Raw genomic sequence first — 14,137 nt, 5'->3', positions numbered from 1 at the left:
CAGGCACCCGCGCCCCCTGCTAGAACAGCGAGAGGCCGGGGCCGGGGTAGAGGCCGAGGACGTCCACGTGGTGCAACCAGAGTACCCACACGAGCTGCTACAAAGGAGCCCCCAGTAGCTCCAGCTGGAGGGCAGACACCTGAGGTATATGTTTCTGCACCAGCCCTCCAGAAGACTCTAGCCCAGTTTCTTAGCATGTTCAGCACCTTAGCTCAGGCTGGATTGATTCCACTTACTCCTGCCACATTTCAGGCCGGGGGAGGAGCACAAACTCCCGTCGCCGGTACTCCAGAGCAGCGGGTTCAGGTCGACCAGGTTCCAGAGATTGTACCAATGCAGCCGGTAGCTCCAGCTCAGCCCGAGGTTAGGGCAGCAGCTTTTGAGGTGGAGCAGCTTAGACTTTAGAGGTACAAGAAGTACCACCCACCTACCTTAAGCGGATTGGCTACATATGATGCACAGGGTTTTCTGGAGGAGTGTCATCGTATTCTCCGTACTATGGGCGTAGCGAAAATGAGTGAGGTTTTTTTTACTACATTCCAGCTTAGGGGAGTAGCCTATCAGTGGTGGCGTGATTATGAGTTGAGTAGTCCAGCTGAGGCAACTTCACTTATATGGACTCAGTTCTCAGACATATTTTTGAGAGAGTATGTCCCTCAGAGCCTCAGGGACTCATGGCGTGCGGAGTTTGAGCAGATGTGCCAGGGTGCTATGACTGTGTCAGAGTATGCAGTCCGTTTCAGTGATTTGGCCCGATATGCACCAGCCTTGGTTGCCACAGATCGAGAGAGGGTTCGGCGGTTTATTGAGGGACTCCACCCCAGCATCCAGATTAGTATGGACAGGGAGTTGGAGATGGATATTTCCTATCAGTAGGTTGTGAGTATTACCAGGAGATTAGAGGGCATGCTTGCCCGGGATAGAGAAGAGAGGGAGGCCAATAAGTCCTGATGGACTGGTTATTATTCTAGAGCTCGTGTCCCAGTAACTCGCCATGGTAGGGGTTATGTGAGCCGCACCGTTCATTCAGCCCTTCCAGCCGCCAGCAGTGTTCCATCTCCTTCTAGACCCCGGGAGCCTTATTATGCACCGCCCGTATCTAGTGTGCCTCCTACACGGGGTGTTCCTAGCGGCCAGTCCAGCAGATCTGGCCCGAGCCACCCACAGCAGCCACGTCCTCCCAGAGCTTGTTTTGAGTGTGGCGACACTCGCCATGTGGTGAGGGATTGCCCCAGGATTAGGAGGGGTGTACCTCCCCAGACTTCTAAGCCACAGCATGCTCCACCGGGTTCTCAGGCTATGATTACAGCACCAGCTGTCACCCCACCTGCTCAGCCAGCTCGAGGTGGAGGTCGGGGAGGTAGAGGTTGCCCTAGAGGGGGAGGCCAGGCCAGATATTATGCACTTTCTGCTCGTACAAAGGCAGTTACTTATGATTCTGTCATTACAGGTATTGTTCCGGTCTATCATAGAGATGCGTCGGTATTATTTGACCCAGGCTCTACATATTCTTATGAGTCCTCTTATTTTGCCCCGTATTTGGGAATATCTTGGGATTCTTTGAGTTCCCCTACTTGTGTGTCTACTCCCGTGGGAGATTCTTTTGTTGTGGACCGTGTGTATCGATCGTGTTTGATTGCTCTTAGTGGTTTTGAGACCAGAACCGATTTATTTTTGCTCAGCATGGTGGACTTTGGTATTATTTTGGGCATATACTGGTTGTCGCCCCATTATGCTATTCTTGATTGTCATGCTAAGACCATGACGCTGGCTATGCCAGGATTTCCGCGATTAGAATGGAGAGGTACCTTAGAGTATACTCCCAGCAGAGTTATTTCATTTCTTAAAGCTCAACGAATGGTTGAGAAGGGGTGTGATGCGTATCTAGCTTATGTGATAGATGTCAGTATTGATACCCCTACAGTTGAGTCAGTTCTAGTAATGAGGGACTTTCCAGATGTGTTCCCAGCTGATCTTTCGGGCATGCCGCTCGACAGAGATATTGATTGTGGCATTGATTTGTTGTTGGGCACTCAGCCCATCTCTATTCCTCCATATCGTATGGCTCCTCCTTAGTTGAAAGAGTTGAGGGAGCAAATACAAGAGTTGCTTGATAAGGGCTTCATTCAGCCTAGTGTATCACCTTGGGGTGATCCTGTCTTATTTGTGAAGAAGAAGGATGGTTCTATGCGGATGTGTATTGATTACCGCCAGTTGAGCAAAGTCATAGTGAAGAACATGTATCCATTGCCTCGTATTGATGACTTATTTGATCAATTATAGGGTGCTAGAGTATTTTCCAAGATTGACTTACGTTCAGGATATCATCAGTTGAAGATTCGGGAGCCAAATATCCCGAAGACTGCTTTCAGGACCAGATATGGTCACTATGAGTTTCTGGTTATGTCTTTTGGGCTGACCAATGCCCCAGTAGCTTTTATGCACTTGATGCACAGTGTGTTCTGGCCTTATCTTGACTCATTCGTCATTGTGTTTATTGACGGCATTCTGATATACTCCCGGAGTCGGGAGGATCATGAGCAGCACCTGAGGATTGCGCTTCAGACCTTGAATGAAAAGACGTTATATGCAAAAATTTCAAAGTGTGTGTTTTGGCTAGACTCAGTGGCATTCTTGGGTCATATAATATTGAGTGAGGGGATCCAGGTGGATCTGAAGAAGATTGAAGCAGTGCAAAGTTGGCCCAGACCATCCTTAGCTACAGAGATCCGGAGTTTTCTTGGTTTGGCGAGGTATTACAGTCGATTTGTAGAGGCTTTCTCATCTATTGCAGCACCTATATCCAGGCTGACCCAAAATGGTGCTTCGTTCTGGTGGACAGGGGAATGTGAGGAGAGCTTTCACAAGCTTAAGACAGCATTGACTACGGCCCCGGTATTGGTATTGCCTACAAGTTTATACTGTATATTATGATGCATCGCGGATTGGTCTCGGCGCGGTGTTGATGCAAGATGGTAGGGTAATTGCCTACGCGTCCAAACAGCTGAAGGTGCATGAAAAGAACTATCCTGTCCACGACCTTGAGTTAGCAGCTATTGTTCATGCCTTAAAGATTTGGCGGCATTATTTGTACGGTATTCCTTGTGAGATTTACACCGATCACCAGAGTTTGCCATATCTGTTCAAGCAGAAAGATCTTAATTTGCGTCAGAGGAGGTGGTTAGAGCTACTTAAGGATTATGATATCACTATTTTATACCACCATGGGAAGGCCAATGTGGTGGCCGATGCTTTGAGTCGCCAGGTAGAGAGTTTGGGGAGCTCAGTATATCTACTAGTAGCAAAGAGGCCCACGGCGTTGGATGTTCAGGCCTTAGCTAGCCAATTTGTGAGATAAGATATTTCTGAGCCGAGTCGAGTATTGGCTTGTGTGGTCTCTCGGCCTTCTCTTTATGATCGTATCAGGGAGCGTCAGTATGATGACCCCTTGTCACGCCCCGAAGCTGGGGGGCGAGACTGGCACCCGGTGCCTCACCTATCCTTGCGTACCAACCTGCGACTAAGGGACTCTGAACATATAATGTCATACTTTGGCCATGGGCCACATTGCAAGACAATTGCGAATGCTTACTAAACATCAATATAAAGCTGGGTCGACAAGGCCGTCATAACTATTACGGCTAACAAACCAATAAAATATACATAAAAGGCCTACAAGCCCAACATACTGCACTAACTGACAGGATATGTCTACAAGCCTCTACTGATGGATATACTGTGATCGGAACAGGGCCTCGATCTACTCATAACATATATACATATATACACAAGATGTACATAAAACTCTAGACCTGGCAACTCCGAAAGGCATGGAGTTTACCGATCAAGCTGAATTCGGGCAACATCTAATGGGGAGGTCTACCCGTCTGTCTGTCTGAACCTGCACGCATGAAATGCAGCGCCCCCAGAAAAGGAACGTCAGTACGAAATAATGTACCGAGTATGTAAGGCAATATACTGAAAGCTGAAACTGAACTGATAATATAATAACTGAAAGTAACTAGGTGTCAAAGATAATTTGAAGATATGCTTACCTGCTGATACTGACTCAACTCTCTCAATATAGTAAGTAAAATAGTTGTCCGGCCCTATAAGTCTCGGTATATATACAATGGCTCAGTCGTAGTAGGCTCACTCATAGGCGCTCGGCCATACTAGGCTCTGTATCTCGGCCTAGTGGGCTCGCTCATAGGCGCTCGACCGCAGTAGGCTCGGCATATAACTTACCATCTGATCAGAGGTTGCCCAATAGGGGCCTGCCCATCGCTTATAGCTCGATGGTAATGAAAATACTATAATACTGTATATAAAGGCTCTTTGCTCTCTTGACTGGAAGAAGACAATACTCAATTAAATATAAAGTCCCGATAAGGAGAATACTATAATTTATGAGACTAGGATAATGTATATAAATTCGCGAGTATGAACTTCTCTTTATACCTCGTTATCAAATGCATGTAATTACGAGATCATGCCAAAATGAAGGAAGGTCTTAGCCTTAACATACCTGAGTCGACTCTCTTGACAATCCCTCTACCACATGTCAATTGCGACAACACGTAACGGCAATATCGGAGTAGGAAAAAATCCGTATGATATTCTTGAGAAAGATTGCACCGTACTCCCTTATAATTGCAAAATCTCACGTTGCTTAAGATGCTATGAAATCATGTTGAATTTATTGAAGATGCTATAGTTCTCACGTTACCAAGTTAGAGAAGTCTTATAAGTGGGTTGAATTTGAAGATTCACGTTACTTTGAATGACTCTTAAGTTTTTGAGATGTCTTATGATGTGGGGCCCACTTTATGTGGTGGCTTAACCTCATATCCTTAATCTTTAGTCTTGCCACCTACTCAATAATGTCTTAAGAGTCATATATATTGGGGTGGCTTCCTGCCACGTTGATGTTTATCCATTCTTAACCAATTAACCACCAACACCTTAATTAATTGTTAATCTCCCACTAAAATAAATAATTATCCGATTATCCACATAATTAAGAATTATCTCAAATTACATAAAATACTACTCACTTTTAACATAATTTATACACCTTACTATCATGGTTATGTGGTACCTTGTATAGCACTAGTCCATAAATATCGGGTATTTTAGCTCGGGTCGTATTTTATCCCAACATGTCAAACTTTGACGAAACTCATTTTCTTCGATCCGCTTACCCTCTCACCTTCACGAATTTACTCATCACTTGTTTGAAATAGCATAATGCTTATAACCTCAAAATAATCCCATTCCCAAACTTACGTCGATTTACGACGAAACTTTAACATACAAACATGCGGGATGTAACATCTCATTTCTGAGCTTCCATCAATTTACTTATAGCATACTTTCACGTACGAAAACATAGGGTGTAACATCATTCCCCCCTTTGGAACATTCGTCCTCGAATGTTGACTGATGCACTTATCATTATCATAACCTATGGCTCTTATGAATATTTTAATACTTTCCTTGCCATCTAGGCAATTGTTCTATGAATAAATCCAAAGTCCAGGGTATTCCCACCTGTAGGCCTCTTTCTCATACCACGGTCTGTGGTCGGAATTCTTCCAATTTCGTAACTCTTGCTACTTCGGTCATGCAGCCTATACGACTTTTTCCTTATATGTGCTCTTATGTGACTCTCCCCTCCAGCTTTTAGCCAATCTCTAGGCCTCACTTTGTAAACATATACAGAGCTTGACAAGATGTCCCTCTGGGAATCTATAGGTATACTGAAGTTCTTCGCTTGGTACTTTGTCGAACTTACGAATATTGCTATATCTTATTTCATAGGCTCGGTTATCTATCCGCATGACTTTACTGCATCTAAGTAGGTCTTAATATACCATAACTCTTACCTCGATTTATCGTTACTGAGGTCTGCTACCAAACTCCAGCTTACGTTCGTTGTTCGTCCCATATGTATAAATCTGTCCTTTAATGCTTCTTCATGACTGTTTATCTTAAAAATGACCGCCTAATCTCACCTCATACTTTATGACTTTCGTCCATCCATTGTTGATTCACTTTAATGTTGATCTATCATCTACCATTGCTAACTTGATCTCTTATGTAACACTGCCGCTAGGGCTCACGTGACTGATCTACCTAGGGGCGATACTATACTTTCATAACCGTATTTTATAGCATCCCAATATGACTCACCTTACAGGGGTATTTTAATCCCGTACAATTCATGAAATCCTTTTCAAGTCATTACTGAATCGAAGGCGCAACGTCATCTTTTATCTATCACAATCACACCCTCACTTTACTACCAGGGCAGCATTCCATTTCTTCTAGATGCTATTAGTTTTAGATTCTTTTGAGTTCATTCAGGATATACTGAGCTTTCTATAACTTAGAGAACCCATCAAATCTCTTGTTTTTATGGGCTTAATCCAGAGGACTTATCCATTCTTGTCACCTTCTCACTCGCCCTTTCTCATCCTTACTCCTGTCTTCCTAAAACCTTGTCGCTCTACCACATTTTAGCTTGCGACCTACACATATCTTTTTATACTACTTGCAACCTTACTTCAACTTGCTTGCACCATAGATTTCCTTATGTTATTCTGGAATACCAAACGAGACATCACATCATCTCTAACTCATATTTACTCTCTTAACTAGACCTCTCGATACCTAGAAACTATAGGCTGGAAAATATGCCACTGACGACGCCGCTATCATTCCTGGACACTGAATCCCAGTGCTTCTAGTCTTCTATCCGAGGTATGGACTATTCACAACCTTCTGCATTTGAGTATCTCGTACGTTGTTCACCTTTACCTTACTTACCTTAGAATCTCGCATCACATCTTCTATCTCTTTTATGACCTCCATTCCACATAGCTATAATCCACATCCACAACTTGAAGCTCCATTATAATACTTGCAACTCTGGTGCATACACAATCCGGTGAGAGCTTCATACTAACTTTTTATGAGGCTGGTACTCTTCTGACTGGCTTTATCATAGAGCCATTATAGAATATGACTATTGTACTATCTCTCTTGTACCTCTGATATTTAACAGTGATCCTGCGATGTTCTTAATCACTAGGTCTATAATTTTCTAGGTCCAATAATTAGATTCCTGATTTACTTCGTTGATGCAACTCTTTAGTTTCCTCATCTTTCTAATCAGCCTTTATGTAGGCTTAAGCTATCTCCCGATCTGTGCATTATGGAATACCCATGATACAATCTTCTAACAACTCAATCCTTTGTCTATTACCTGGGCTCAATTCTTTCTTTTAACTTATACCGGAGTCTTCTATGTCTGTATGATTGTCAACTTATATGTTGCATGTATAAGACTCCGAACTCTTAAGTGCGTTCATAACGTACTATGGGTCATTAATCGAATAATTCTTTTCGTTCCTTCTCAACTAATTTTTTTTTTAAAGTAAGCAATTACTTTTTCTGGTCTTTCTGCCCCCTTGTTGCGTGCATACTTAGCTTACCTTAGTGCCCCCACACACATTGGAATTCCATACAACTCATATGATCTTGAATATCATTTCTGATTTTACTTCTCTTTCATTAGCCACGTTAGGTGCCATTTTCTTATGGAGTGCATACAATGTTGTTGTGAAATTGTTGTTAGAAGACCATTTCCTCTTTAGGTTAATGTGCTTAGGTTGAAGCCTTCTTCCTTATTTCCTTAGCTAGTCTTTTGTTGTAGTACTTTGTGAGACCTTCTCGCTTTTGTATATTACAAGCTTGTTATATCGTTTGCCCGACAGAATTTTTTTGATGTTCGTACTCACCTATAATCATGCTTAGTTACATACCTCCACATTCATGTGCTCGTATGGTTGCTTCCGAACTGAAGTTTTGACTGTCTTCCCAGTGGGACTCTCTTTCATTCCCATAACACTCATACGGTTATCTTTAACTACCCCAACTCCTATCTGAATATTTCTCAAGGATCACGACGTCATATCTGTGAGACTGAATTCCCCGTGTTGGGGCTCACTATGTTTATTTTGCACGATCTGTTGATTTGTTTATATCCTCTTATCTAGCCATAACTAGGGTCTTCCTAGATCAACTACTAACTACTCGTTGTCCCATTCTCATATCAATATTCCGCGTAATCCTTCTTGGCTAATTTTCTTTGTCTTAACTTACGTCCCGTACTGGCTCCTTATCTATCAATAACATCTCGGGCAGGAACCCTTACGTCCTTTCCTTGACATCATGTTTGCATAATGTTCTGGAGTCGTAGCATATCCGTAGGATTTAAATAAGTGCAATATCATTCTTTTCTCATTTTTATCGCATTCTTCCTTTACCATTCCATAGTCACTAGAATCACTTAATTCTGACTTGCCACATCACTCCATATTCCCCCCTTTAGGGGAGTACTAAGATTTAGAGCCATGACGATCTACCTATAGATATTTTACCTCTTCCTCTTTGGCATCTTTTCACATCATCGATGACCTTTTCCTGCCTTGCGGTAATCCTTCTATACAAAGGATAACAAAATTCTTTATCCATGAGGGTGACACTTAGTGTAACTGGCACACATAGTCCCTTAAGCTTAACTTTGGTCGCATTGCTTGCTTTAGGGAAGCGTCTTCCTGAATAACCTTTAAAGGTTATTCTTCTATCATCCATTCTATTATCGCCGAAATGCAATCTCTAAAATTTTCACGATGCCGACTATTACCAAATCACTCAGTCCCTAATTCATGCTTAGTTTATCTTGTTCACCAGTCCATACTGATTTCTATTACTCTGGGGTCTAACTTTTCCTCCTGGTAATCACATTAGAGTCACGAACTTATTTCTAAAAATGAGGATATAACTTTATGGCCTATACTCTTTTGTTGTCTCAAGGCCTGACTCCTCTCGTCTTTTCCTTCACTTGACTATATATTTTGTAATACTGTCATTTTTCTTTCTACCGTTGTCATCCATGCGTCACATTTTACTCATAATGCTTCATTAACTCTCTTCTCATTTCCTGCTAACATTTCTATCTATCACTTTATTTTAAAAAATTTAACATGACATTCATTTGCTTTTAGCTCCCCTTGCTCCATCTACTGGCTCTTCGGGTTGCCTAACATTCTTTCTTTACTAGGGACGGGAGCCATACTAAGATAATATTTATTCCTTCCAGGCTTCTAGTGCCTATCTTTGTAATATCCTTCGGAAATGTCAACTAACACAAACTATCCATCCACCATTTTGGGTTACTCTAACCCTAGCCGGATCCTGATATTCTGTTCTTTTCTTAAACTACACTTGTTAGACCCTATAGGGCATAACTGAGAAGGGTGTGGCCAATTATACATACTTTTGTTACTGTTGAAGGTAACTCACAATGCTTATGTTTTTCTGTCTGAGTTGTAAATACCGATAATCTTCATTAACTGGGTACCTCGTACCCTTCTGGTCTTGCTCCTTTTACTTGTTGAAGCTTGTATCTACCTTCTGAATCTCTCGTTGCTTTTTACCATATGGGTGGATAGATATTCATGCCTTGAGGCTCCTTATGAAGAAGCTTACATGTCTTAGTACACACACGTTCTACTGAAGACCTCACATTTATCCATCATAGGAATGATGCAAACTCGAGTTCCTCTAACTCAACTCTTCCCGAGCTATATCTCTTACCAACTGTCTTTCTGGATGTCGGTATCGTTGTATTACGAATATAATAGAATTTAGGAATCTGAATTCTTCCAAGTGAGCTCTACCATACGATCTAGAGTAAGAAAAAAAGTGACGGTCCTAAATGCCCTGTACCCTCCTGCTTAAAAGTGTTGTGCATGACATACCCATAAACAAGACTCTACTAGACACGGCTTGTAGACTCCCTAGGATAGAACTGCTCTGATACAACTTTTGTCATGCCCCGAACCTGGGGGCCGACACTGGCACCCTGTGCCTCACTTATCTTTGCGTACCAACTTGCGACTAAGGGACTCTGAACATATAATGTCATACTTTGGCCATGGTCCACATTGCAAGAAAATTGCGAATGCTGACTAAACATCTATATAAAGCTGGGCCGACAAGGCCGTCATAGCTACTACGGCTGGCAAACCAACAAAGGCCTACAAGACCAACATACTGCACTAACTGACAGGATATGTCTACAAGCCTCTACTGATGGATATACTGTGATCATAACAGGGTCCCAACCTACTCATAACATATATACATATATACACAAGATGTACATAAAGTTCTACACCCGGCAACTCCGAAGGCATGGAGCTTATCGATCAAGTTGAACTCGGGCAACACCTAATGGGGAGGTCTACCCGTCTGTCTATCTGAACCTGCATGCATGAAATGCAGCGCCCCCAGAAAAGGGACATCAGTACGAAATAATGTACCGAGTATGTATGGCAATATACTGAAAGCTGAAACTGAACTGATAATATAATAACTGAAAGTAAGTGGGAATCAAAGATAATTTGAAGATATGCTTACCTGCTGATACTGACTCAACTCTCTCAATATACTAAGTACAATAGTTGTCCGGTCCTATAAGGCTCGGTATATATACAATTGTTCTTCCGTAGTAGGCTCGCTCATAGGCGCTCTGCCATACTAGGCTCTATATCTCGGCCAACTGGGCTTGCTCATAGGCGCTCGGCCACAGTAGGCTCGGTATATAACTTACCATCTGATCAGAGGTTGCCCAATAGAGGCCTGCCCATCGATTATAGCTCGATGGTAATGAAAATACTGTCATACTATATATATAGGCTGTCTGCTCTCTTGACTGAAAGAAGGTAATACTTAATTAAATATGAAGTCCCGATAAGGGGAATACTGTAATTTATGAGACTAGGATAATGTATATAAATTTGCGAGTATGAACATCTCTTTATGCCTCGTTATCAAACGCATGTAATTACGAGGTCATGCTAAAATGAAGGAAGGGCTTAGCCTTAACATACCTGAGCCGACTCTCTTGACAACCCCTATAACACACGTCAATTGTGACAACACGTAACGACAAGATCGGAGTAGGAAAAAATCCATATGATATTCTTGAGAAAGATTGCACCATACTCCCTTATAATTGCAAAATCTCACGTTACTTAAGATTCTTTGAAATCATGTTGAATTTGTTGAAGATGCTAAATTTCTCACGTTACCAAGTTAGAGAAGTCTTATAAGTGGGATGAATTTGAAGATTCACGTTACTTTGAATGACTCTTAAGTTTTTGAGATGTCTTATGATGTGGGCCCCACTTTATGTGGTGGCTTAACCTCATATCCTTAATCTTTAGTCTTGCCACCTACTCAATAATGTCTTAAGAGTCATATATATTGGGGTGGCTTGCTGCAACATTGTTGCTTACCCATTCTTAACCAATTAACCACCAAAACCTTAATTAATTGTTAATCTCCCACTAAAATGAATAATTACCCGATTATTGACATAATTAAGAATTATCTCAAATTATTTAAAATACTACTCACTTTTAACACACCTTATACACCTTACTATCATGGTCATGTAGTATATTGTATGGCACTAGTCCATAAATATCGGGTATTTTAGTTCGGGCCATATTTTATCCCATTATGTCAAACTTTGACGAAACTTATTTTCTTCGATCCACTTACCCTCTCACCTTCACGAATTTACTCATCACTCCTCTTGTATTATTATTCATTCTATTGAGTTGGTGTTTAGCTTTACATACTAGTGCTATTCGACGGTACTAACGTCTCATTTGTCAGGGGCACTGTATCTTTAAATGGATGCAGGTGGTTACATTGCAGACAATGTTGATCACAAATAGTGCTGCATCCTCTTCTCAGCGGACTCAGTGAGCCCCATTTCATTTCGGAGTCATGTATTGTACCTTTTGTTTATATTATGGTCACTTTTGAGGTATAATCGGGGCCTTGTTGCCGGCACCATCTTTACTCTCTTTTGTATCTTTAGAGGCTCCGAAGACACTATGTGAGTTGTATATAGGTGTTGGGAATGTTAAATAAGTATATGTTGTGTTTGATCACTTGTTCCACTCAAACTATAAGAATCTGTATATTTTGAGACTTAAAGGCGAAACAGCTAATGAAACGATTTAGGATTGTATGAATGAGCTTCCTAATGTATAATTAATGAAATCACATCTTTTCTTGATCATGGGTAAATTGAGTAGAAAGTATCTAATAGGGTTGCTCGGTCGGGTTCACTCGATTGAGCGCCGGTCACGCTTCCTGAGGTTGGGGCATGACACATTGGCACTTTCAACATCTTTCAACATCATTATTTCATTGGCTCTCTTGGCCATACATATTATTCTTCATTCATGGCACATTGACCGTATTTCTTATTCCACACCTTCATTTCTTTCCTTTATGGATCATCATCATAAATATCGACAAATAGAATATTCCGAAAATCACAACTTTAGGTTCATTAGTAATGAAGACTTTAAATATAATGGATTTGTTTCAAGAAATGAAGTAAAATTATTGGCAATCGATGCGCAAGTTAAAATCATAAACAAGTAACACACTATTTATTCTTGATAAATTTTTTCCCAAAAAAGGAAATACACAATTTCAACTCACGAATATGTAAGAACGCAAAACACATCGAAACTACTTACAAAGCATAGCATTAGTTAAAACAGCCACATATGGGCATCACCTGAGTTCATAAGCTTTTAGGAAATTCTATTTTCGAAGTCCATTTCGGAAATGTTCAATCAAACCTCAATTCATAATCTTTCTCGCATCATCTCAATTCATTGGCACCACTAGCCACAAGTATAATTTTCATTCTTGTCTCGGTGGCCACAATTTATATCACCAACTCACTTCTTTCACTTTCGAGCATCTTTATACATTATCAACAACAAGGCATTTTCAATCAAGACTTTAGGTACACATATGAGCAATTAAGAGTCTTAAGCATATTGATATTTTCTCATATAATTTGGCATCATAACCTTCATTTGAAACATCACTCAAAGACATAGCATTTGAATACACATGTCATTCTTGAACTCATTCCCAAAGGATAACATAATGTGATAGGAATGTCCGAAACACGTTTTGAATACATAATTCTCGACACTTTGCTTATTCGGGACAACCAAATTTATTGGGAACAACTCGGATCATAGAATAAGGAACTTGAGACAACTAGACTTGAGACTTACGGGAACATCATGGAATTTCAATTCTAAGAGAGTAGTTTAGCCAACATACCTTGTCTGAGCTCTCCTTAAGTTACTACAACACCCCAAAACTTCTAGAAATAACAATCTATAGAAAGATAGTGAAAATCGGTTAATAATTAGAAGGATTTCCATGATGTAACTCTCTTAGAAATTTTGTCAAACACCTAACATGCGAAATATACCACAAGGCTCTATAATGGAGATCCTTTCATCCCTCAACCAATTTTAACAAGAAATTACCCAAAATGGTTCATTAACTCTACATACTACAACTTTGTGTCACATGCATGGCCTATTTCCAACCCCACAATATATTTGGACTCGTAACCTCTTGTATGAAATCTTACAAGTAGGACTTACCCGGATGAATGATAATCTAGTGATTGACATCCTTGATTTTTGAAGATTGGTGCAATATTGGATGATTGGGAGGCTAAGTTTTCTCCTTCTCTCTCTAAAATGCTCTCACCTCTCTCTAGACTTACCAGAGAATTGTCCCAAATAAAGCCCCAACGGCTATTTATTAAAATGGGATTGGGTTATAAAAATCCAGAAATTTCCACATCTGCGCCGCATGGGGCACCGCGGGGCTGTGAAAAATGTGCCTAGAAACAAAATTTTGAAGTGTTCTGAAAATTCCCACAGGCGCACCGCATGGGGCGGCGCGGTAGTGTTGCATACTGCCAGCTTTTGGTAATTTGGTCATAACTTCTTGTAGGAGTGTCCAAATGACGAACGGTTTGAAGCGTTAGAAACTAGACTCGAAGATATTTCATTTGATAGGTTGTTAATCACATAACTCCTTATATATATGTATATATGTTCGTCAAAAATTTGGTCTTGTGCTTACTCATTACTTTTAGTCTATCATATAATTTCCAACTTGACATGGACTTAGGGCTCTTTTCAGACCCCACATCACT

This window comes from Nicotiana tomentosiformis, chromosome 4 (assembly GCF_000390325.3).
Source record: "Nicotiana tomentosiformis chromosome 4, ASM39032v3, whole genome shotgun sequence".
In the NCBI taxonomy this organism is placed as follows: domain Eukaryota; kingdom Viridiplantae; phylum Streptophyta; class Magnoliopsida; order Solanales; family Solanaceae; genus Nicotiana; species Nicotiana tomentosiformis.
This window is presented reverse-complemented; position numbering follows the sequence as displayed.